The 26,757-nt window shown below is 53.3% G+C and overlaps 1 protein-coding gene and 1 pseudogene across 18 annotated transcripts in view; one reads left to right on the top strand and one right to left on the bottom strand.

The window, feature by feature from the left end:
* Positions 1 to 26,757, bottom strand: part of SEMA4D (semaphorin 4D) — a 119,121-nt gene that overhangs the window by 52,585 nt on the left and 39,779 nt on the right. For 14 of the 18 annotated variants that reach the window (XM_054520177.2, XM_024252005.3, XM_024252004.3 and 11 more), the window contains one exon: positions 25,610 to 25,675. The exons of 3 other annotated variants lie outside the window; for them this stretch is intronic. The gene's annotated coding sequence lies outside the window, so the exon portion shown is untranslated. Of the gene's footprint in view, positions 1 to 12,421; positions 17,403 to 25,609; positions 25,676 to 26,757 lie in introns of those variants that run through there. One more of the 18 variants, XM_054520186.2, reaches the window with a different exon arrangement.
* LOC100435904 (proliferation-associated protein 2G4-like) lies at positions 19,265 to 20,564 on the top strand (annotated as a pseudogene).

Here is a 26,757-nt window from a genome sequence, read left to right as displayed (position 1 = left end):
GGAAGTTTTCAGCAATACTCTTCCACTTGGGGCCAGAAACTCCAAGCATCCATCCCTGCTCCCCAGTAGCCAAAGAGCAAACCCTCCAGACAGCCCCCCAACCACACACACACTGTGTCGAGGGGCCTGGACCCGGGTGAGTTAGATGCCCTCCAAGCTTCAGTGGGAGACAACTGACTGTGACTGCCTCTCTAGGGGTGGCTATTGTCCAGCTGCAAAATCCACCCAGGGCAGGAGCCCGCACAGGGGCAGCAGCCGCGCTGGGAGGACAAACAGCCAACATCTTCCCAGGCAGGGAAGAGGACCAGCCACAGTCATTGGGGAGGAGGAAACTGGCCTCTGATGTCTACAGAGTCTAACAGGTATATTTCCAGGGCCTCAGCAACCCCGCAAGCTCAGAGAGATGCCCTGCCCAGGGATGTTTATCTCCATGGTGCCTTATCAGTAAAAATCTGTCATCCAAATATGCACCATCAGATGGGCCAAGCGTGGTGGCCCAAGCCTGTAATCCCAGCACTTTGGGAGGCCGAGGCGGGCAGATTACCTGAGGTCAGGAGTTCAAGATCAGGATGGCCTACATGGCAAAACCCCATCTCTACTAAAAATACAAAAATTAGCTGGGTGTGGTGGCTCGTGCCTGTAATCCCAGCTACTCAAAAGGCTGAGGCAGGAGAATCGCTTGAACCCGGGAGGTGGAGGCTGCAGTGAGCCAAGATCATGCCACTGCACTCCAGCCTGGGCGACAGAACGAGACTCCATCTTGGGGGAAAAAATACCAAAAAACAAATAAGCACCCATCAGAAACAGGTTAAATTAACAATAATATTATAGCATGCTATGCCGGCGGTACAATCCACACAAGTGGATGTTTATTGACAAGTACAGATAAACATTCTATTAAAGGCAAAGAGGAGAAGATAAAACAGCACTTAAGTGCAAGCTTACTCATGTAAAAAACCCAGTCATAAAAGGTCACACCCAGGGAATGGCCTGACTGGCACGTTCCAAGCTCACTCCCAGGCTGACTCCTAACCCTGGTGGCTCCTGCTCCTGCGGGTGAGCCACCCGGGGCACACCCAGGACTGGCTAGAACACTACCTGCAAATGCAGGTAGAGCAACCTCCAGGAGGAGGGACACCAAAATGCCAGAACTCATTCTGGGAGGTGGAATTTTAGGGGTACTTTAAATGTCTTCTTTGAATTTTCCTGTATCTTCCAAATTTTTTTTACTAGAGGCATTTTTCAGTATTGTTCTCCCAAACAAGAGCAGTTTCCCTAGATTCTCTTTTGTTTTTTGGAGACAAGGTCTCACCCCATCACTAAGGCTGCAATGCAACGGTGCAATCATAGCTCACTGCAGCCTTGAGCTCCTGGGCTCAAGTGATCCTCCCACCTCAGCCTCCTGAGTAGCTAGGACTACAGGCATGAGCCATCATGCCCAGCTATTTTTTTATTTTTTTGTAGAGATGGGGTCTTGCTATGTTGCCCAGGCTGGCCTTGAATTCCTAGGCTCAAGTGATCCTCCCACCTTGGCCTCCCAAAGCCCTGTGATTACAGGTGTGAGCCACCGTACCCAGCAAGATTCTCTCTTTTGATGGTTTCACCTCAGCAAAAAAGAAGGTGGCCCTAAAGCCCCCAGAGCACATTCCTGCCTCCTCAAGGACACGTTCCCAGCCCCTCCCTTGGCCAGACTGGGATCCGTACAGTCAAGGCCCCAATACGAGCTCTGGTTCATCTATGCTGTCCTCATCTCTGTGTGTCCATACCTCAGTGCACCTTCCCTTCTGTGCTGCTCTGCCATGACAAGCCCTGACCAGTCCATCTGTTCCCCCAGGAGAGGCATATTTACATGGCATAGGAGCATGGCAGCCCAGCTGCACCCTCTGGGCTCACCCTTACCAGCTGTGCAGCCCTGGAATGGCCACTCAACCCTCTGCCCCTTGGCTTCCATCCATAAGACAGAGTTGGCCACAAAAGGTACTTGGATTATTTATAACACTGCTTGGCACAATAAATGTTAACCACTAATATAAGTAGTATTATGTAAGTGTACTACCACAGAATGGATTGGGTCATTTTTACTAGATAGTGGAACTGTAACCCTGACTAAGCCTGGAGATATGGGGACAGGACCCTGGGGAGTTGCGAGCTGAGATCTGAAAATTCAGGATGATCAGGGTGGCCATAGTAAGGTCCTAAAACTGCCTGAGGCTAGTGTGAGGGGCGCCCTCCAGCACTGTCGTAAAGGCAGCAATAAGACCACTGGCTGCATGGCTCTTCCTCCTCTGAGTGCCCTGCCTCTATCTCTGGTCACCAGTGCAGTGGGGCACACCCTGTGGGGATTTGCAGGCCCTCAATGATAAAAATAGATTTGGTGCTGCAGGCAAATGATACTTAATACCCATATGAAAATAAGGTTAAAAAGCAAAAACAACCTACCAACCGCCTCACACCAATCAGGGTGGCCACTACCAAAAAAAAGCAAAAAACAAACAAACAAAAAATGGAATACAAGTGTTGGTGAGGATGTGGAGAAGCTGGAACTCTTGCACTTTGCTGTGGGAATGCAATACAGTGTAGCCACTGTGGGAATCATGACAGTCCCGTGTTCCTGAGATTCCACTCTGGGTATGTACACAAAGAAGTCTCAAAGAGACGTGTACACTCGTGTTCACAACAGCACTATTCACAAGGGCCAGAAATCTCTTCTGCAGCCAGTCATGTCCTCAAAGTGACCTCACCTTTATTAGGACAACCTGAAGGGGACCTCTGTTACCATAGTGCAAACACAAGAGCGTCGTCGGGTGTGCACAATGGTTGGGAACATGGCAGAGCTGGCTCTAGGACTTGCCAAGTGCTGCTGGTGCATCCTGGGCACAGGGTGAAAGCCAGCTCTTCACAGGGACTTCTCACCACACTGTCTATAGCAGGCTGGAGCACGGATGTGTGCATGCCCCTACTATAGAGGCATGGATGTAGCAGTGACCCCCTGAGGCTGCCACGAGTCCCCCATGAGTGCAACTGCAGAGACAGCAGCCGGCAGCAGACAGACTGAGGGGGGGCGGCCACCAGGGCACTTGCCCACTTCCAGGGGTTCCAGGCAGCCAGTGGGCCACTGCGGCACGGTCAGCACTGACGGAGTCCCTGATAGTGGGGAGGGGTCTCCAATCAGCGGGGAGGGGTCTCCAATCAGCAGAGAGGGGCTCCGATGACCTCTGTCCAACCAACAGCCACTGCAGACTGTGAACACAGCTGGTGCCACATGCTACGGCCTTCTGAGTCCATGGTGTGTGTCCTGGATAGGGACCGTGCACAGGCACAACAGGTCCCTGTTGTGCCTCTTGTCATTTCGCTTAACCCTCTCTGGGAAGAGCCTCCCACACCTGCATGTGGCCAAGCACAGGCTTCTGATAGAAGCAATCAGGGTCTGCCCAAGTACAGGGTGGACACCACCCAGGGCAGAAGCCCAGAGGGTCACAGGGTCCGGGGGCAACAGGAAGACACAAAGCCCTCTGCTGTCCCACTACACACAAGAGCATGGCCCTAGGTGCAGATTGTCCCGGGGCTGAGACAGTATCTCTCAAAGCCTCTGGATGCTGGTACCAGCGTACCCCAGCAGCTCTGCACTAAGTGTGGGTCACACTGGGCAGCTCCAGCCAGAGTGCCACCACTCCCCTCTGGACTGGGTGACATGGACGCTATGATGAGCTGCAGAAGCCCCCATGCGGATGTGGGCAGGAATCTGTGCATGACTCACACATAGCACTTGGCATGCACGGACTGCCCCGCTCTGGGGAGAGATGCCGTGACACATGGAGCACACCAGGAATGCCAAGTGACATGGACCACGCATACCACATTGTCTCCAGCTGTTCATGTTTTAAGACCGGCCAGACCTCGGCCCCGGAGCAGCAGTAACGTGCGATAAGGTCTACCCGCTGCCAGCCAGGTGGGGCCCATCCACCTGTCTCCACAATGCATGCTGCCCCCATCCAGCATGTGTGTAGGTAGAGGAGGGAAGGGTCTTGGTCTAGGAGCCAGCCAGGCCCCTAGAAACCTCTAGAAGGGAAGACGTCAGCACAATGGCGTTGGGCGCCTTCTCAATCTCCACTGAGACCTTTGTCAAAACGGTATGCAGGCCCCCAAATCTATTGCTTCTTTGGGTTTTCACTTTCTTTCACGAAGCTTCATGCATGTAAAAATGTTAGTCTGTCTTTTCTCCTGTTAATGTCTTTCGTCAGTTTAATTCGAAGGCCCTAGAAACAGCACCTAAGAGAGCAGAGTGAAAGTTTTTCTTCCCTCCACCACCAGCGTAGCACCTTCTCTCCTCTCTGCCCTCCTGCCTTTCTCATAAGAAATTTTGTGATTACATTTAGGGATCACCCTGGAAAACCCAGGAGAATTTCCCTATCTCAAGGTTCTTAAGTGAATCCTATCTGCAAAATCTCTTTACCATGTAAGGAAATGTTCACAGGTTCCAGGGATGAGGGATGCCCCAAGGTATTAGGGCATCATTCATCCTCCTGCAGACCCCTGGCATGTGTAGCCATGGACCTTTGCGTGAAGTCTCCAGGGCCCTGTCAGGGAATGTAAAGGGGAGGCAGGGCAGCTGGGCCAGGCCCTGTCTAAAGGGGCCACTGTACCTCCCAGCCTTCTGCAACATGGCCTAGTGTGGGCAATAGTTCTTGATTTTTTTCTCCTGAAAGAAAAAAACCTGAATTTTTAGGTGAAGCCTTCAAATGCTGCAAGGTAATTAATGCATATATTTTTAATACTGGGAAGTCCCAACCAAACACATCTGAGGGCTGAGTTGCTGGTCTAAGAGCTCAGAGTCTACCTGGGCATGGGGGAAGGGGCTGGCCAAGGCAGGGAGTGCATGGGGGCTGCACATCCCCCAGGGCATGTGGAGGACAGAAATCCCCACTAAGAGAGTCATGATAAAGGCAGTCATAAGGTAATATTAATTTTAAGAATGCTGGTTGAGTAAACATGCAAATGATCATTAACAGGACCTGGAAAATAACCAGAAAACCAGTACATTCCATGGGAATCTTGACTTGATGAGTCATTCAGATGCAAATTTTACCCCAATTCTGGAAGGATTACAAGCATCCCCATTCACAGCCCCCATTCCTATGTAAATTCTAGTCTGAGGACTGGCCCTCCAGTTCCCAGCCTTCTGGCTGCTTTGCCCTGTTTCTTTCCTTGAGACTCCTAAGCAAGAGCTGTGGAGTTTCTGGTTTGTTTCTGGCCCCTCCTCCTTTCCCCAACTCGCAGAGATAGCAGACTCCCAGGGCTCTCTGACTTTCACACACCTGGACCATACTAGACACAGTGCCGGCCATGTACTTTGATTTACAGAACCCAGGGACAACAAGGCCACCCAGGTCTCTGTGTCAGCAAAGATCCTGAACAGCTGCCACACCCACGGCTTTATGCAGAGCAAGTCCTACAGGCTCCTCCTACGCCCTACCCGGCCCCGACCAGCCTGCTGCCTGCTCCTGGACAACCTGGTCTGGGTGCACCCCTCCCAGGGCCACGCCCACAGGTTGCATGTCCAGCCTTTCCTTACAGAGGCTGTGTAAAACAGAGAAACTTAGAGATAAATGAAATTTAAATAAAGGAAGGGCATGAACACTGCCCAGTGTCCGTATTTGCTGTGCCGCATCCCAATGCATGCTGAATCGGCTGCCCAGTAAGAGAAAGCAGGGATAGCCCCAGGCCAAGGAAGCGCCCCCGCTGCCCCCCACCCCCAAATCACAGCCTCAGCCTTGGCTGCTCTCTGGCCAGCTACAGGATGACGGACATCTCAGACAACATCCTGCACTTCTGTTGTCTTCAAAGCACAGCAGTGCAAAGCTCTGGGGTGAAGCTTGTAAGGTCCACTCAAGTGTGTTTTTCCTCTGGTTGTCCAGAAGGGCAGCTGGTCATCTGGTCCCCTCACATTAGAAGGAAGGCCACTTACTCAGCTCATTCTCACTCAACCCCAGTGAGGGGTGAGAAATGGGAACACAAGACCATTTACCAAATGACAAAGAAAATCCAAGCCCCTGACCCTGCCCAGCTGGCCTCACCTTTCCGGGGGCCATGCTCCTGACCCCACGCTGGTCAGCGTGTCCCCAGCCGCCAGGGAGCATGGACACTCAGGACACCATCTGGCCCTGCCGCCCCATCCTCATGCAGGGCCTCTGCTCGCCTGGGACGTCTGTCCTGACTGCAGGGGTTTCAAGGGCTCTGTTATTAGTCAGGGCTCAGGCCAGGACTGCTCCAGCCACAACAAGGCGCCCTTCAGTGCAGGGACAAGGTCCCGTGGTGAGCCTTCTCCGCAGGTTGTGGAACAAGCCAGTCCCATTCTCTTCCTTTTAAACAGCGGGGCTGTTGAGCGATGTGGGCCCGATTGTTTTCCTGTGTGGCCTAATTCAGGGGCTCGTGGGGCAGGGCCCAGTCCCAAGGCTGAGGAAGGAGGAGAAAGGCTGCCTTAGAGGAGGGTGTGGGGGGTTGCGGCCTAGCACCCAAGCCATGCACACCATTGTCCACCCATGGAGTGGCAGGTCGCCTGGCAAGGGCAAGCTCCTGGGTGCCTGAGGACCCTGCAGGCCTGGCCACTACTGCAGTTATCTGGGGGCTCCATGGCAGGATGGGTGAGCTGCCTAGGGCCACGGGACAATGGGGCTAAAGGTGAAGTCCCGAGGAAGCAGATGTAGCCCTGGGCAAGTCACTCTGGCCCTCTGAGCTCTCATGTCCAGAGTTGGACTCAGGAATCACGAAGACAGCTCAGTCAAGAGGCAGCAATGAGGGCAAACTTGGGAGGTGAGGATGCACAGAGCTGCTGGACAGTGCTGCAGCGAGATGGCCTGCTCCCAGCTAGGCAGACGACCCTAAACCGGGAAGCACGTGGCCTCTTCTGTTAGGGGCTGCAGGGACCTGGCTGCTCTGCGGGCCAGCATGCCCACCCCCATGAGTGGCCTGATACTAGTGGGCATTGCACAGTGCAGTGAAGAGTGGCTCATGTAGCTCTGGCAGTTTTTATTTTTCTGCAGGCCATGTTTTCCTCCCACAGCGGCAGGCACCTGCCCTCAGCCTGTAAGGAAGCGCGATGCAGTGAGTATTGCCCAATCTTGGTCGCCCACATTTGGTCTTGAATAAGCAAACAACCACAGGACAAGCAGCAGGGCAGGTGTGAAGCTCGCCCTGAGTCTCTGACACTGCAGGTGTGGCCTCCAGATCCCAGCCTCTGCACCCACCCCCACCCATCACCAACCCTAGCTGGCGGCTGCGACAGGCACTCCCACTGCTGTGGTGCGCCCTGAGAGGGGAGGGCACAGGCCTGGCGCGTGGCTGGGCTCAGTGACACGAGCACCTGCCCATGTGTGCCAGCAGCAAGGGGCACAGGTTCCCGGTGCTGCCTCTGGTCAAGGGGTCCCAGGGAGGGAGGTCTGGCTGATATGTCCAGGTGCTAAAGGAAGGTAGCAACATGACTTGAGCAGGCACAGGTGACAGCCACACAAATGAGGTCTCTGAGCCTCGGAGATGAACAAGACAGGGACACCGTATGAAAGATGTGGTGCTCTGCCCTGGTCTGCAGCTCAGGACATAGCCAGGACAGGGACATGCTTGAACCCAGATGCCAAGTCTAAAATTCCTTAAACTGAGCAACTCAGTCCCAAGGATGAGCCATCCAACCTGCTAACATGCACAGTGCCATCTGGCACCAGGCTCCGCGCCCTTCTCACTGGAAGATTTCTAATAACCTACAGGGGTAGGGATAGAGGGGCAGGGCCATCTCAGCAAGATGCAGAGAGGAACCAGAGGACACTTTACCCAGTAGGGCGCCCAAATGCTGTGGAGGGAGCAGCCTCCCTGGGGGCTGCATGTGGAAGGTGGAAGAGGCAAGAGGGAAGCAACAAAGGTGCACTGTAGAGAATACTCAAGCCAAGCACCCTGCTTCTCTCCTGGGAGCCTTTTGTGACCATGAATGCAAGTTTTAAGTCTGGAGATGAAAAACTGGAGACCCAGGAAGGGTGAAGAGTGAAGGGCTGGGGGCCTCAGCTGGTGCTGGACTTGTGCTCATGTGGACGCCACACTCAGGCTGGCCTGGAGAGAGCTTTCAGGGTGGAGCACCTTCCATGGCAGCTCGTGATGGCTGCATCACAGAACGGAACAAGAAGGTGAGCAGGACGACATTCACTGCGGGAGCCTGGTGACTGCAACTCCTGCTCACGACAGAGCTGGGGTCATGCAATTAGATAAAATATTAATCCAGTACATCACGGGCTGAAAGCTATGCCAGTCAAACCCATATTATGAAGCACTTTATTCTGTTGTTCCTGAGACAAACAACATTTCTAGTGTTAGGGATATTTGAGGCAATAAATCGAAGTATTCTTTATGTTCTTTGACTAGAGTCAAATACAATGTATGTTTTTTCTTTTCTTTTCTTTTTTTTTGAGAGACGGAGTCTCGCTCTGTCGCCCAGGCTGGAATGCAGTGGCGCAATCTCAGCTCACTGCAAGCTCTGCCTCCCAGGTTCACGCCATTCTCCTGCCTCAGTCTCCCGAGTAGCTGGGACTACAGGCGCCCACCACCACGCCCAGCTAATTTTTTGTATTTTTAGTAGAGACAGGGTTTCACCGTGTTAGCCAGGATGGTCTCAATCTCCTGACCTCGTGATCCACCCACCTCGTGATCCACCCGCCTCGGCCTCCCAAAGTGCTGGTATTATAGGCGTGAGCCACCGCGCCCGGCCTTTTTTTTTTTTTTTTAACATGGAGTCTCGCTCTGTCGCCCAGGCTGGAATGCAATGGCTTGATCTCCGCTCACTGCAACCTCTGCCTCCCAGATTCCAGCGATCCTCCTGCCTCCGCCTCCTGAGTAGCTGGGATTACAGGCACCCACCACTATGCTCGGCTAATTTTTGTATTTTTATTAGAGACATGGTTTCACCATGTTGGCCAGGCTGGTCTCGAACTCCTAACCTCGTGATCCGCCCACCTCAGCTTCCCAAAGTGCTGGGATTACAGGCATGAGCCACCGTACCCGGCACAATGTATGTATTTTAAGAACTTCTATAAACTCTACAGTATGTTTCACAATTTTCAGACATGTTTATAGATTCAGAATATATGAGTTACCTGGCTTAACGAATAGGGTTTCTTAGAATCCTCTGAGATCTAGTGGCTGAGTGGAGACCACTCTGGCCTGTAAACTGTCCAGGAAAGTAATGAGCCCTGAAAGTAATTGTCTTAAAGCAATGGTAATATTAAGAGAAACACTCAAACTGGAAAGAAGCATTTCTTCTGTGATTAAAGACTTCACAAAAAATTAAGGTTTTTAATTACGCAAAGAAGCTAATGGTTTCAAACACCTGCATTTACCACCCACACAAACAATGCGGTGCAGCATTTATTCCATTTCCATCTAAAAGGTGTTAGCTCAGCCAGCAGCTGACTGGTCTAAAGATCATCGCAGCTGGCCGGACCCCAGAGTGTGCTGACAGGTCAATCTGATTTACAAAAAAAGCATGAGTGAGTGTCTATTTTTAAAAGCCTATTTACAGGTCATTTTCTCTTTACAAAGAAAGTCAGTGATGCCCCCACTGCACAAGTTTTAGCTGAATGGAAACCGGCTGACCCACCATCAAGCTCACCACATCTTAGTGTCAATTTAAGCATTACTTTAGCCCACAAACATGCCATATAGTCATTCTACATTGGCACACTGCCCCTCAATCACCCTCACCACAGCCGAAAAGTGGACACACCTGCTGGGTCAGGAGCCGTGTCCAGGACACATGGAGACCTGCCTGCTGTTAGTCCTCCAAGGGCAGTCCACAGAGAATGGAGCCACGATAAGTGGCCTGGTGTCCTCCCTGTGAGCCTGACCCTCACCCTGGGAGCCACCCGGGCTGCGGCATCTCCATCCACACCCACCCGGGACGAGCCCTGGAGTGGTGCTGGCTCCTCTGCCCCGCAGATCCAGTTGAGGCTCCCTCCCTGCCCCTGCCAGGAAGCAGTGACGACATCGCCTTCCCTCCCATTCCTCTCCAGCCCCTGCGCCTTCTCCCACCCACACTTTCACCCACCCCCAAGGTATAGCTGCATGAGTATCTCGAAACTCCAAATCCGGTCTTGACATGCCTCTGCCAAAAAGCCTTCAACAGCTCTCTGTTGCCTTTTGCTTAAAATCCCAACCCTTTACCCCCACAATGCCGTCTGATCCACCTCCCACCCACATCCATCACCCTGGCCCCTAAGCCCTACCCTCCGCTTGCCCTCCACACTCAGCCCCCAAGGAGGCTGCACCCTCCACAGCAGCAGAGCCCTTCTGGGTAAAGCGTCCCCTGGTCTCCTGGAAAAAAGGGAGGCTGCTTCCTCCTCTGAGCTCCCCGGAACCTCGTGCAAGACTTATTCATGTTCCTCTGCAAATATTTCCTAATTACTTGCTACGTGCCACACACTGTGCTAAGTGCCAGCAGAGCAAAGTGGGGCTGGCTCCACCCTATGGAACCCTTCCAGTGGGCAAGACATCAATGTCCCACGGCGTGTGCTTGCGTGTGTGTGATGACACACTGTGACAAGTCCTGAGTAGGATCACACAGGGTGCCAAGAGAACTACAGGAGACAAGCTGGCCTGGTGAGGAGGCTGAGTTGGACCTGAAGGGTGAGGTGTCAGAAATGCACAAGTACACTTTAACTGGACTACTGCAGCAAATTTCCACCCAAGAGGGCAAAGCAGCATGCAACTTGACTGATCAGAGCTCCTGAAAGTCGTTTGACCTGCTCACCCAGGGATTCCTTCTAAGAACAACAAGCCACTCCCCTGGGCAAGCCGCTCCCTCAGCAAACCACCATCAGGCTGGCTTCACGCCCTCTGCTGCGTCCACTGATCTTAAAGTCTTATTACACATTGTAAACATGTCCCAGTCCAAATCAGACCAGCCACCCACATTGACAGATCTGCCTTAAACCAAACTCCCAGACCTTACGAATACCAACCCTTGGCCTCCGCTTCCACACACGCGCAGGACTCGGCCGGGCGGCACTGTTTCTCCCAGCAGCCGGCAATTTCCATGGCTTCGCGTGGTGGACGGGCCATCAGGGAGGACTCTTCAGGAATCTGGCACCAATAACATTAGCTTCCCAGACAGACAGAACAGCAGGAAAGACAGAGTCCAATGTGTCTGGGATCAGAAGGAAAGGGGATGTGGCCGAGGTGATGATGGCAGAGGCAACCCTGAGCTCTGGCTGGAGATGTCTGTACCGGCCAGGCCCCCGTTCCCACATGATGGGCCACCCCCACATCACTGTGTCAGGATCAGAATGCCCCAGACCATGGGAAGGAAGCGAGGGCAGCCTGGAAGCAGCAGGCAAGGAGGGGACCAATTCCCCACCACCCCATGGCTCCTCCTCAGGGCTCCTGGGACCTGCCTGGAGGCTGTGGCTGCTTTGTCCCTGGGTGTCCTCAGTACCCTCTTTGTCATTTTAGCCCCTAATACCCGTCTAACCACTCTGCATCCAGCTTTCCTGCCTGGGCCCTAACCCCCCTCCCACACTCCCATCCCACCCCACACTGTTAAACTTCAGCTTCTGATCTAAGTGAAAGGGAAGCCCAGCAACTCCAGGCCCCACCATGTGGTCAGAAGGCTAGAGGCTGGCAAGAGGGGCTCACAGCCACATCCACCTTTGACAGTCCCTCACCAGGCACCCATACCATGGCTGTGTTTACACATTTCTCTTCCCCATCGGACTGTAAGGCTCTGTTATTTAACGTGCCTGAAATCTTGCACAGTTTATGGATGTGTAGACCAGCGATGGCCAGGCTGGTGAGCTCAGCATGTTCCTGATCACCCCTCCCCATCATCAGCACCCAGTGAGCTGGGGCTGTTTCCTTTCCTTTTCCCCTGGCCCAGGCCACATCTTCAGGCCAGAGACATGGTTTGCTGCGCCGTATGGCCCGGGTCAAGGTCACTGGCCAAAGCACTGGGAGGGGCTCAGTGGGCACCACGGCTGCCACAAGGGTGGTAGCAGCTGCTGGAGCCGCCCACTCCAGCCCCACTGGCCCGCCTGTCAGAAGAGGAGGGAGCTACCTGCTCTTTCCAAGCTTGCCAGGCTCCAAGAGTCCTCTGTTAAACATGGCAGCTTTGCAGGAAGAGTACAGACCTCATTAGTTAAAATGCAGTAGAATAGAAAAAATGGTAAGAAAACCATGCAGCAGCAACATCTCAAAAGAGTGAGATGGTCACAGCAAGGAGGGGAGGAGGGGTGGGTGCCATCTGAAACCATGGATAAAAATAAACCATCTGCCTTGCCGGGGTCCTCTTCCTCTACTTGCTAGAAACACAGAGTTCAAGGTAAAAATGGAAAAGACAATGAGTTTCACTTCCACAGGCCCCAACAGCTAGCAAAGAATCAGACCTACTCACCCTGAGCTGTCAGGACACATGCATGGGGAGGGGAGGGTTCCTGGGGTTCATAACTGCATCCGTCCCAGAGAGGGATCAGCACCAGACAGTGTCTGGCATGGCTGCAGCCCTCCCCATCCTTCTCACCATTTCCCAGCGAGGAAACACCAGACCCGGGCAGATGTGAGTCCGTGCTGGGGACCCTGGTTCACGCATGTGCCAGTGTCGTCTGCAAACCTGGGCCCCGGGCCTGGGCTGGGACAAGCCTGTCATCACACAGCCTGTGAGACTTTAAGGGCCTTCACTGGGGCTAGAGCAACCTCGGATGCCCACCAGGACCGTGCTCAGCAGCAGGAGGGCCCCCTGCACCCCTACAGCATGCCTGCACAGTCTCTGCCTGACCTGGGACTGAAGCCGCCCAGGAGGAAGGCGGCTCTTCTCCCCAGGAGGTGACTCACAGTCCAGAGCCCAGCCCCATCAGGTCCCCTAGGGACTTCTCCACAGCTTCAAGAGTGAGACTTCCCTGTCAGTGGCGGGATTATGACCACCCACACTATCCCCCCTGGACGGAGGCCCGGGCGCGAGGTGCCCTGGAGAAGAACGGATACCAGTGCTCAACTGGACACATACTCCAACCACAAGCCATGTGTGGGCTGAACAAGGAGCTTAAACAGGGCCACTGGGATGCCCATGGGCCCAGTCTCCAGCCACCTTCCCACAGGGCCTGGCTGCCCTGTCCACCTTCTCACTGACCTCGAAGCGGGTGTACCACGGTCCTGTTGTCCCTGCAGAGTGGAGCCTTCAGCTGTCTGACAGAAAATGAGCCCTCCCAGTAAAGCGCAGCGTGGACTCCACCCGCCCATAATAGCCACCCGGGAAGCAGGTCCGGCCAGCAGCCGCCGCCAGAGGAGGATCTGCCCGGGGTAGGCGGGTGGCGGATGGCCCTGGCCCTGCAGCGCCTCAGCCGCACCCCACCCCACGCCTGCCTCCGAGCTGGTGGCCAGGACCTGGCTGCCTCCTGTTCTGGCTGTGAGTCCTGTATGGGCTGGCACCTGAAACTCTCTACCCTCCCTCCACAGCATGGGTGGGGCTGGGGTCACCAGTGGGTAACTGCAGGCCCTGACCTCCTGGGCTCCCTGCATGGGTGTGGCCTGCCCTGCTACAGCAGTGCCATAGGAGATGGGGCACAGAGAGGGTTTGGAGACTGCGAGGTGCCAGCTGCCAGAGGTGCCTGGGCATGGGCATCCTCAGGGGCCCAGGGTCAGGCAGCCCTGGGCCAGGCACAGGCACCTAAGCTGCAGGGACACAGTCACCCCACTGCATGCCCATGCATCCTCCCACCACGGGCAGAGTCAGGGCACTCATGCCCAACGGAAATCCAAGCCATGGGTGGGTCCCTGACATGAAGGGTTCTCTTTTCACTGCTCCCCCCATAATAAACCTGCTTTACATGGATTGTCCTGGACACCTTGCCTTTTAGAAATTATACCTACCTACCATAGATATAATTCTGTGTCCACCTGGTGGTCTCTGTTTTCCTGCTTCACCTTGGCCGCTGTCCCCACCTCCCTGGCTGCCCCTCTAGCACAGCTACAGTGCACCCCCCCTTATCATGCTCTGCCCAGGAGTCATAAGGAGAAACACAGGCAAACACATACAGGCATACACAGGAGCACTCCTGCCATCACGGCTCACAAAGCACGTCATCGCACACGGAGCACACGAGGGGACTCCTCCCAGCTATCAGCACTTGCTCTGCAGCCGCTACTGACGGGATGTGGGCACGTGAAGAGACAAGCAGGCCAGCGAGTGGGATGGAGGATCCCCAGATGGAACCCAGTTTACATGAGACCCTAACAGACCACAGAGCTGTCATTCAATTCATTGGTCAAAGAACGGATTATTGACTAATTAGTGCTGGCACACTGGAAGGAAACAAAATTGCCCTCCCCCACCCCAAGCATATTATTTCATGTTAAAAGCATTCTAGACACGTTCAAGAGTTTAATTCAAACACACAAAACAAGAAAACTCCTGCCAGAAAATCCTCAGACAACCCATGTAATCTTCTTAACAAACGCTGGTACCCAAGAGCCCTAAGAGAAAAGAGACATATTCGACCATAAAATGAGTTAATCTGGACAGCAAATGATACATTAATAAAAGAAACTGGCAAAGAAAAGAATTAGGAATAAATGTTTTCCAAGCAGAAGAAAGAAGATCAATATCTATAACAAATCCAGAGCTCCTATAGATTGGCAAAAGAAGGCTGAACGTCCCGACAGAACAGGGTCACAACACACAACAGGCGATTCACAGAAGATCCAAACAGCCACAGAACATCCAACAAGGACGCGACACTCACCAGGACCTGGGGCGACGCCATCAAGGCCACAAAGCCGTCACTCTGCCCCTGAAGACTGACAAGTCAGTCTGTAGTGTTTCATGCCACCGCCGAAAGAAGGTGCTGGAACAGGGAGCTCCCTGTGTTCACAGGGAAAGGATGAACTGTTGGATCTTTTCAGAAACGGATCTTGCAAGATCTATTACAAGGAAGAGACACACGCTCTTTGGGCCGTGAGTGCTGCTCCCTGAAACCCATGTACTGAATGACAGCTCCAGAACATGGCCAGGGTATTCACGGAAGCCCTGTTTACTCTGCCTGTATGGTTTTCAGGCGGCAGCTCTCACCAGTGACCACAAACTGGGTGGCTTACAACAACAGAAGTGTATTCCCTCACAGTTCTGCAGAACAGAATTCTGAGATCAGTTTCACTGACCAAAATCAGGGTGTCAGCAGGGCCATGCTCGCTCTGGAGGCCCCAGGGGAGACTCCCTTCCTGGCCTCTTCCAGCTTCTGGTGGCAGCAGCATTCCTTGTTTTGTGGTTCTTTGGTTAGTCAGGGTTCTCCAGAGAAGCAGAACCAACAGGATGTGCACAGGGAGGGGGAGAGATTTATTATGTGCTCGGCTCACGTGATTATGGATCTGTCATCCACAAGCTGGAGACCCTGTGAAGCTTCAGTTCACAGGCAGTCAGATAGCCGAAGTCCCCTTTGATTTGGGAAGCCGGGTCTTTTTGTTCTATTAAGGCCTTGGACAGATTGGGTGTGGCCGACTCACTCTGGGGAGGGCCACCTCCTACCCCACCTTCTACTTTGCACACCATACCCAGGCCTCAGGCGGGTTCCCTACCCATGCTCCCAGCCTCTGCGTCCACCTCAGAGGTCTCTGCAGGCTCAGCTGGAGGTGCCATGCAGGACAAGCACTGCACCCCCAGCAGGAGACGAGACGAGACCCTCATGTCCCGGACCCCCTCCCTTCCAGGCCCTGCCATGTGTTCTATCCCTGCGGGTCTGTCCATCCTGCTTCCCGGGCAACAGCTTTCCTTAGTCTACCGATTCTCATGTCAACCTCACCCAGGAACACCCACACAGACACCCAGAATAGCACCTGACCACTTATCTGGGCACCCGAGGCCCAGCCCAATTGGCAGATAAAATCCACCCCACACCCACCACTACTCCAGCCTCTGTGCCCTCTGTGCCCAATCTCCCTCTGCTGCCTCTGAGAAGAACACTTGTGAGTGCATTTGGGGTCCACCAGATAGTCCAGAATCATCTCCCCACCTCAAGATCCTCAACTTAGTCCCAGCTGCAGACTCTAACTCTATATAAAGTCACCCTCTCAGGCTCCAAGGGTTAGAACCTGGTATTTTCGGGGGCCATCATTTGGCCTACCACAAGGGGCAAAACCAAAGAACAAAAAAACCCTGAGACTGACTGAGTGGCTCTGAACAGGGCCTGCTCCAAGGCCATGACCCCACCCAGCCCAACATGGGCTAAAGAAAACAAGACACACCATGCCGTCTCCATGATGAGCACCATGGGGCCTCTCTCAGGCCACCAAGGAGGGCAGAGAGGGGAGGCTGCCTCCCAGGACTTCTCCAGGGCTCCGAGGCTCCCTGCAGAAAGGATCAGCCACTTCCCGCTTCCCCTCTGCAGGGGTGTGGGCCATCCTGGACCCCGGCGGCCACATCTTCTAAAACAAGGCAGCAGCAGGAGGAGACTGAGGCGTGAAAGGGGGGTTATGTGCCAGGCACACTGGCGGGGGAGGAAAGAGACTCCCATCGTGACGTGCCTTCCACTCCCCACGCCACGCTGCACCCAGGCCTCAGGCGGGCTCCCTGCCCACACTGTGTCCAGCTCAGAGGACTCGAAGTCTCAGCTGGGCGTGCCCCTGTGGGATAGGTGCTGCCCCCAAAGACTGCAGGAGATAAGAGGAGATCCTCAATTCCCCAGATGCCTTCCCTTCCGAACCCTGCCATGTGTCCTATCCTTGTGGGTCTGTCCATCTCATCTCCCAGGCCCAGACCATCTCTCCCACTGCAGCCTGGCAGCCAGTCCGAACCCCGACCCTCCCTCACATGCTGCCTGTCTGTCCTTCCAATCTTGATGGAGGCCCCCAAAGGTTGGTCTCTCCTTGTGACCCTTGCAGGCCAGCATGGAGCAGGAGCAGGTTCAGACATGTCTCTACCTGACAGCGAAGGAGCAAGGGCATTCTGAGGGGGCCTGCCCTGGGAGACCTCCATAACCCCGGCTCCAGTCAGGACTAACCCTTGGGCTAGTCCTCAGATGTTTCCTCAACTCCAGGCTTAGGTACCCCACAGCCTCCTCCCCACTAATAAGCACCTCAAGCTTCCCGTGTTCCCAAACCACGCTCCTCACCTCCCCAAAGCTGAGACGCCTCTGAGACAGCCCAGGTGGAAGCCCACTTGGAGCCTCCATCTTTCCAATGGCTCAGGCCAAAATCCAGGGTGTTCAGTGCTCCCCAACCCCAACCATGACTCACCCCAGATCCAAGTTGGCAGCAAGTCCTCTGGGTCCACCTTCAAATAAGCGCTGAAGGGAGCCACTCCTCATCAACACTGCTGCACCGTACCCACACCAGCACCGCTCTCCCAGACCACCTCACAGCCTTCTAACTGGGTGCCCGGCACTCCCACAATGGCCCATTTTCCCCAGAAGCCAGGGGTCTTCCCCAACCCCCTCAAACTCCCCCACCCACCACCTCCTCTCCTGCCCCTGCCCTTCCTGACTCTGCCTCGGCCCACTGCCCCCCACCACCACTTCAATGCTCCCTGGACACCCAAGACTCGCTCCCATCTGTCTCAGAGCCTTTGCTCCTTTGTTCCCCATGCATACGGTGCCTCCCCAGGCACAGGCATGGCGCCAGCCTTGGCTCCATCAATCAGCCCAGCTCCCCTTGTAGAACCCGTCTCATCTCCTTCTCTGCTTTATGTATTTATTTATTTGTATTTTATTTGTATGTATTTATTTGCATAGGGTCTTGCTCTGTCACCCATGCTGGGGTACTGTGGTGTGATCATAGCTCACTACAGCCTTGAATACCTGGCCTTAAGTCATGCTCCCACCTCAGCCTCCTGAGCAGCTGGGACTACAGGTGCATTTCACCATGCCTGGCTGATTTTCTATATTTTTATAGAGATGAGGGTCTCACTATGTTGCCCAGGCTGGTCTCAAACTCCTGGCCTCAAGTGATCCTCCCATCTCGGCCTATCAAAGTGCTGGGATTACAAGAGTAAGCCATTGCCCCGGCATCTTTTTCCGCTTTATTTCTCCCCCTTGTAACTCCAATCATACCTGACCTATTGATCTCCTTTGGGGTCTGTCTGCCCCAACAGTAAATACTATTATTTCCTCTGCTGATGCCCCACCGCCCAGGCATAATGGACCCAGGGCAGGAGCTCAGTGAACTGTGCATGACAGGCCATGGAGGACCCACCCTCCCCTGGGCGATGTGGGATAGAGACAGGGAGGCAAGGTATGCCTACCCAGACCAGCCGGGCTGCCCCAGCACCAGGAACAGGCTGCTGTGGGGGCCACAGCCCGCCTACACTCTGAGGAGCAGCGATCCACACAACGGCAGCAGAGAAGGCGTAAAACCGCGAGGCCTCTGCACATAGATGAGAATGTGTCAGACGCACCCAGAAAGCTATTCAATGAAAGGGCTTGTTTCACGGGCTCCACTGGTGGGCATGACACCATCGCCCACATGTTCACTCTCTGCAAAGAAAAATGGGCCATTTTGAGGGATATAAATAGCCCGGCCAGATGTCGAAGTGCCTGAGGGGCTTTTCCCAGGACTCCAGCATGTGTCCTGCAGCTGCATAGATAGCAGCCCCTCAGTGGGACCCCAGGGGTGGCCAAAGCAAGTGAAGGTCAGGGCCTGAAAGGGTTACGTGGGGACCCTCCTCCCACAGGAAGGCAGGATGGGGCTCATCACAAACCATCACTGACCTGCAGGCTGAGCACGCCCATTGATGTATTCAGGGTACAGCTGGGACACAGAAAATCAGTGGCAAATACACTGTGTAAGTCTTACCCAGAGAAAACAAGGGAGACACAAGCCCGGATAGCACGGGGCCTTTTGGGGAGGGGTATGCTCACTGAAAGCACAGGCCCGGGAGCCCAGCAGATGTACAATCTCAGTGGTGAAACCTGGCTATTTGCTAAGGCCCAGCAGGCTATTTTGTAATTGTCTGCATAAATGCAAAATAATAGCATTTAAAGCTGGCTAAAAACACTCTCAAAGCCTGATACGGTTGTTACAAGTCACTAGCTCCCAACTACAGGGGCGGGGCCTGAGCAGGAGAGGAAGTCAAATCCAAGGGCACCAAAGAGCAGTTTAGATCCTACACCTACCAGGCGAGCCACAGGTATAATTTCAGATGTTCCTAGAAGTCACGCTAAAAGACTAAGTTCACGGCTTTCGCTCGCCCTCTCCTTGAAGATCGAGGGAGCTCTGACCACAGCCTGTGGCTGGAAAGGGAGGCAGAGCGGCGGCTCAGGGGAAACGAGGCTGCAGTGGTGGTGGTAGGAAGATGTCCGGCAAGGACGAGCAGCAGGAGCAAACTATCGCCGAGGACCTGGTCGTGACCAACTATAAGATGGGGGGCGACATTGCCAACAGGGTACTTCGGTCCTTGGTGGACGCATCTAGCTCAGGTGTGTCAGTACTGAGCTTGTGTGAGAAAGGTGATGCCATGATTATGCAAGAAACAGAGAAAATCTTCAAGAAAGAAAGAGAGATGAAGAAAGGTATTGCTTTTCCCACCAGCATTTTGGTAAATAACTGTGTATGTCACTTCTCCCCTTTGAAGAGAGACCAGGATTTATTCTCAAGGAAGGTGACTTGGTAAAAATTGACCTTGGGGTCCATGTGGATGGCTTCATCGCTAATGTAGCTCATACTTTTGTGACTGATGTAGCCCAGGGGACCCAAGTAACAGGGAGGAAAGCAGATGTTATTAAGGCAGCTCACCGTTGGGCTGAAGCTGCCCTATGCCTGGTCACACCTGGAAATCAGAACACACAGTGACAGAAGCCTGGAACAAAGTTGCCCACTCATTTAACTGCACGCCAGTAGAAGGTATGCTGTCACACTAGATGAAGCAGCATGTCATCGATGGAGAAAAAACCATTACCCAGAATCCCACAGACCAGCAGAAGAAGGACCATGAAAAAGCTGAATTTGAGGAACATGAAGTATATGCTGTGGATGTTCTCATCAGCTCAGGAGAGGGCCAGGCCAAGGATGCAGGACAGAGAACCACTATTTACAAATGAGACCCCTCCAAACAGTATGGACTGAAAATGAAAATTTGACATGTCTTCTTCAGTGAGATGAAAAGGCATTTTGATGCCATGCCATTTACTTTAAGAGCATGTGAAGATGAGAAGAAGGCTCGGATGGGTGTGGTGGAGTGCGCCAAACATGAAATGCTGCAACCATTTAATGTTCTCTATGAGAAGAAGGGTGAATTTGTTGCCCAGTTTAAATTTACAGTTCTGCTCCTGCCCAATGGCCCCATGCAGATAACCAGTGGTCCCTTCCAGCCTGACCTCTATAAGGCTGAGATGAAGGTCCAGGATGCAGAGCTAAAGACCTTCCTCCAGAGTTCTGCAAGTCGAAAAACCCAGAAAAAGAAAAAAAAAGAAGGCCTCCAAGACTGCAGAGAATACCACCAGTGGGGAAACATTAGAAGAAAATGAAGCTGGGGACCAAGGTGGGTCCCATCTCCCCAGCTTGCTGCTCCTGCCTCATCCCCATCCCACCACACCCTAGACTCTGTGAAGTGCAGTTCTTCTCCACCTAGGACTGCCAGCAGAGTGGGGGTGTCCCTGCCCCCAACCCAGTTTTGCAACCCACTCCCTTCCAACAACAACCAGCTCCATCTGACTCTGGTCTTGGGAGGCGAGGCTTCCCAACCACAGAAGACTTTAAGTGAACAAAAGAAATTAAATAATAAAATCAGGAGTCAAAATTCATTGTCTTCAAGCCCCTCTTTCTAGCCTTTTCTTCTGCTCTCCGCTTGGTCAAGGTTTGTAACCCTACAATAGAACAGGGCTAAATTAGCCACCACCACTGAAAACTCAGCCGAATTTTTTTACACCATTCTGATGTTAGCATTTTTCCATCTGTTTGGGGGCTTTTTCCTCTTTTTTCCATTCTCCCCAAGTATTTTATCTGGCTTCAAAATTAGGAGAATTATTTTTCAGATAGTTTTTATTCGGTGTGGCCGACTCCTCATCTGATTCAGGCTGTCAGTCAGGCCCCTCCCATTTTAGGAGCTGGAGCCTTCACTTATGAAGCGATTCCCATCTATGAAATGGATCCTCATTTGTCAATCTTTTTTCTTCCATTTTCACAAAGCTATAAAGAAATAATCCATCTCAACCTCACCCTTTTCTCTGGAGTCAATGGGGTCTTCCCTCGCTCCATCTTACACAAACCTGAGCTGGAAGCTCAATTGGTTTTGTTCCCTGTTTGAAATATTGTGATCTCCTTCCCTTGAAAGAAAAACCAAGAACCAGAGGAGTAGACTGACTGAAGATAAAACTCCTGGCTTTCTGAAGCTATGGACTTGGATCGGATTGCTGGGGCTTTGTAGAGAAAGGTGACAAATTTCTGTACCTCTGGCATGCTGTCCCAGGAAACTAGGGCTCCCACTAACTTATGAGGTTTTAAAACACATTGAAAATGACATGACATTAAATTTGGATTTGCTCATTAAAAAAAAAAGACTAAGTTTGCTTTAGTAATATATTTTATCTAACCCAATACACATCCAAAATACAATCCTTCTGCATGTCATGCACGCAGGTCATGAACAAGGTAGTACATCTTGCCTTCTGTGTGCAAACTCTTTGTAACTGCTCGAGGCATCTCGGCTCTGATCAGCACACTTCTGGTGTTCCGTATCAGGTGTGGTGTCCAGCTAGGATACTAAGCAGGGACCCTATGAGGCATAAGGAGGCAGTACCACCCACACAGCCACTGATAGGAGGAGGTGCTATGGATCTGAGTGTGTTGAGGGTGTGGAAGCTTCTGGCTACTATAAATGAACCCTTGGCCACTGGCCCCTCCTGTGTGCCAGAGGCAGCTGGATGGTGCTAGTACCCTATATGTCCTGTCCTGGGTTTTTTTGTTTGTTTTTTTTTTTGAGACGGAGTCTCGCTCTGTCACCCAGGCTGGAGTGCAGTGGTGCAATCTCGGCTCACTGCAAGCTCTGCCTCCCAGGTTCACGCCATTCTCCTGCCTCAGCCTCCCAAGTAGCTGGGACTACAGGCGCCCACCACAACGCCTGGCCAATTTTTTGTATTTTTAGTAGAGACGAGGTTTCACCGTGTTAGCCAGGATAGTCTCAATCTCCTGACCTCGTGATCCGCCAGCCCCGGCCTCCCAAAGTGCTGGGATTACAGGTGTGAGCCACTGCACCCAGCCTTTTCACTCTGTCACCCAGGCTGGAGTGCAATGGTGCGATCGCAGCTCACTGCAACCTCCGCCTCCTGGCTTCAAGCGATTCTCCTATCTCAGCCTCCAGAGTGGCTGGGATTACAGGCATGAGCCACCACACCCAGCTAATTTTTGTATTTTGAGTAGAGACGGGGGTTTCACCAATTTGGCCAGACTGGTCTTGAACTCCCGACCTCAGATGATCTACCCACCTCGGCCTCCCAAAGTGCTGGGATTACAGGCGTGAGCCACCCTGCCGGGTGTCCTGTCCTGTTAAAGCAGCTTTGGGATGCACGGCTTGACCATGCTTCCTCTGAAGTGACCTGCTGCACTGTCTCTAGACTGCATGGCTTATCTCCAAAGCCAGGCTTCAGAGAGGAAAGCTCACATTGTTCATCATTAGTCAGAGTAATGCCACAGGACCGTGAGTGCCCATCAGGGATGGGATCTTGGGTGTTTTCCAGGTAACAGCCTCACAGGGCTGCAGCAGAGGACCTGGGACACCCTCCTGGGCCTCCTGAAACATGCAGAAGTAATTACCTCCTCTTTCAGTGTCATTTAATTAAATCTACAGTCTTCCTGCTCTCAGCTCTGTGAGACGTGGAACTGTACCTGCTAAAAACAAAGCCCAGCTCCTATGAACAGGGCTCCACCCCAGTGCAGGTGAAGCAGCCCTGCCTCCAAGCAGTGGGGCACACTCTGACCCTAGGAAGGCTGGGCAGCACCCACACAGTGCACTTTATAAAGACTACAGGGTTGTTTTAAATTAAGAAGGAAGAGCTTAAATGCAGGCGGTATCAAAACAACCACCAGACTCAAAGGAATTCACTTTCTGCACTCAACTCCCCATAAGCACATGCAAGTATAAGAGTTTGGGTCTAAGAAATCACACGCAAGACACAGCATTGTATCCTGTAGCTCTCTGGCTCCCCCAGACAGTATGTCCAAGCCAACCTGTGCTCCCTCCTCTGAGGACGCAGAACCCTTTGCTGCCTGTCTTATCCTATGCTTCTGGGGGAAGCTGCTCGAAGGCGATGGCCCCCAGGCCGTGTTCCCAGCCATGTCCAACAGGCCTGCAGTAGAGACCCCAGCACCCCAGACCAATCTATGCCATGCCTCCCGGAACCATCTGGTCCCGGCCCTCGCTGGGTGGACACACAGCCCTGACGGTCAGGTTCCTGTGGTGGCCGTCCTCTCTCCAGGACCCAGCATCACAGGGCCTGGCCCACAGTGGCACCAGGAACCACAATGCCTGCCTTGTCCCCACACAAAGGCTGGCAAAGCACCTTATATGGGCCACTTCATGCTGGGAAAAGTCCCTTAAAAGTTATTTTTGCTTCTACTTCAACCCAAGTTCTAGAATATATGTCTTTTTTTTTTTTTTTTTGAGACGGAGTCTTGCTCTGTCGCCCAGGCTGGAGGGCAGTGGCATAATCTTGGCTCACTGCAAGCTTGGCCTCCCGGGTTCACACCATTCTCCTGCCTCAGCCTCCTGAGTAGCTGGGACTACAGGTGCCCGCCACCACACCTGGCTAATTTTTTGTATTTTTAGTAGAGACGGGGTTTCACCATGTTAGCCAGGATGGTCTCAATAGAATATACGACTTAATCTTCAGTATGTCCTGTGCAAATGGTCTTGTGTATACAGACTATCTATGATGTGAAAGCTGCATCCAGGAAGATCCCAGCCTGGGCAAGACCAGGAGGGCCAAGGCACCCCTGAGGCAGTAGGAGTCACAACCCGGCTTTCTAAAGGGGATGCAAGGACTCACATATCCTGCTTCTTACAGCTAAAGTCACATCTTGAAACGCCTTCTAACACAGACACACCTGCATCAACCTTTAATCCACGTCTCCAGGAGTGGCCACAGAAGGTGGTGTGGACGTGGCTGAGACTCCCCTAGCTTGGTGTGGCTGACAGGGTCACTCCCCCCAGATTTTCACTCCCTCCTCTATTTCCACACCAGATCTAGCAGGAGTGGACCTTCAGGGCCTTGGACAGGTGGGCCCTCCACTAAATCAAACAGAGCAGCTTCTTCTGATGACCTCTTCTCTTCTGGTTCCATCCAAGCACGTAAACAAGCTGGAAACGAGAGACCTGCACAGGTGGCTGCTGAGCCGAAGATGGTCCCTCCCGGGGCTACCGAGGGCACCTCCCGCACCCAGTGAGAGTGTCAAACCGCAGTGGGTGTCCCATGGTGACGGCAGGGTGTGAGGGCAGCATTCTGCACAGGGTGAGTCCCCCAGAGCCTACAATCCTGCACAGCACAAGGACATGTCCTGTGCCAGTCCAGGCCACCCTCGGGGTGGCGGAGAGGCACAGCCACGCCACAGCACTCCCAGCCCCCAGCTGACCCAGTGGGGCCCTGGCACAGGACTCCGCCCAGGCGTGTGCCTAGAACGGGTGAGGAAGCCCCGCCCCTCGAGGAAGCTGCCCCGGGTGGCTCTGCCTCTTCACATTTACAGAGAAGGAAACTGAACCCATGAAGTGACGGGCCAGCCCATGGCCCAGCACCCCTGCAGGGCGGGCAGCCCGATCCCAACAGTTGGGAGGGGGTGGGGACAGGGCCAGAGAAAATGGGTGGCCTGGGTCACAGCCTACAACAATATCACTTCATCACGCTGTGCCTCCATGGCCTCATCCATGACAGGGAGGGCCCAGTGCCCTCTGGGGCTGCCATGACATGCAGACTCACACCCACATGCTGTCTGTGACAGGGCCCGTGTGGCCTGATGCTCTGGAATCTCAGACAACAAGTAGCCCCTTCTTCCACTCTGCACACTTGAAGGGCAGGGGTGGGAGCAAAGGTGTGGCAGCCCGGGGGGCTGTCCCCTGTCCACCTCACCCCAGCCCAAGCCACTGCCTTTGCCAGACCTCCCTGAACACGGGGCATGGGGGGTGTGAGTTAGTGGAGAGAAGAGAAGCAACTGCCCACCGGATCCTGAAGACCCCTAGGGTCGGGTGAAAGACCACCTTCAACAACCCAATATGAACTCCTAGGCGCACCAGTCCTCAGGGGACAGTCCAGGCAGGGGCACCTCCTCAACCGGGGCCCTTCCCTTCCTGCCAGGGAAGCTGGTGCTGAGGCTGGGTACTGGGCTCACCACCAAACAAGCCACACCCAGCACTGCCTCGCTCATTGCCTCCCCTGCCCCACCCACTCTGACTTCCTCTATAGCCACATCCTCTAAACGGACTCTTACCACTCCAGGCAGAACCACCTGAGCTTTCAGAGACAGGCCTTCCTCCCGCACTCTCCAGACACCTGCCTGGCAGGTCACACAGGGAATGGGCATCGCTGCTGACTGAGGAATGGAACACCGGGACAAGACCTTCTGAAGAGCCAGTTCCAAAAGGAACCATGGCTCTCAGGTACATGCCGACACTTACCAAACCATCAGTGTCGTCAAACATTTCAGCACATGGTTTCTTTCTACTATCTGGTGTTAGCAGAGTCTGAAACAGAATTAGAAAAGGGCTCATTTTAGCAGGATAAACTACCAGATTCCCTTAGAATATACATACACACAATTCCATACCCCAACCCTGTGCCAAAAATGTCCCCCAGGGACTGCAAGAGCATCGTCCTAGAGAACTGTCAGTTACAGGGTACAGCTTACCTGGCCACATGAGACCACAGGAGGCATCACAGCTAACAGACAAGGATTAGCAAGAACTGGGAGGGAGGCATCATCTGCACCTTCCTTCGCCCTACCCATCTCTCTCCTCCCCTCTGCTCCTGGCCAGGCACCAACTTAGCAGAGAGCCTCTCCTTGGCTCAGCACACAATCGCTGAGCGTGAGCTCTAGTGCAGGAGGCAGCCACGGTGGGCCAAGGCCTTACCCAGAAACCCTGTGACCCACAATGAAGGTGTAGTCAAGAAGGACACTGTAGCACAAAGCTCCAAAACAGTCCCTAATTTAAAATCACATATGAAGACAATGTCAGTGCTAGCACTCAATATTCCAACACTTTTTAAGTTTTAAAATTAATTACATACTTAAAAACCAAAATCAGGAGAAGAAGAAGGGGAGGAGAAGAAGGGCAAGGAAGAAGGGCAAGGAAGAGAGAGAGAAGAAAAGAAGAATCCAAACAGGAACCAGAATTTGGGAGGGTTTTTCTTTTTGAGACAGTCTGTCTCCAGGCTGGAGCGCAGTGGCGCGGTCTCAGCTCACTGCAACCTCCACCTCCCAGGTTCAAGCAATTCTCCTGCCTCAGCCTCCTGAGTAGCTGAGCTTACAGGCACATGCCACCACACCCGGCTGATTTTTGTATTTTTTTTAGTAGAGACGAGGTTTCACCATGTTAGCCAGGCTGGTCTTGAACTCTTGACCTAAAGTGATCTGCCCGCCTCGGCCCTAAGTGCTGGGATTAACAGGCATGAGCCACTGCGTCCAGCTGGGAGGGATTTTTTTAAATAATGTCAGAAGTAGGGGAAGGCTTACTAATGCCCCTGCATAAAGGAGAAACATGAATCAACACTCTGAGAAAATGCAAAGGGCTCCTTCCTTCCTCACTGGCCTCCTGGAGCAGTGAGT

Source organism: Pongo abelii, chromosome 13 (genome assembly GCF_028885655.2).
Source record: "Pongo abelii isolate AG06213 chromosome 13, NHGRI_mPonAbe1-v2.0_pri, whole genome shotgun sequence".
NCBI classification, from domain to species: Eukaryota; Metazoa; Chordata; class Mammalia; order Primates; family Hominidae; genus Pongo; species Pongo abelii.
This window is presented reverse-complemented; position numbering and strand designations above follow the sequence as displayed.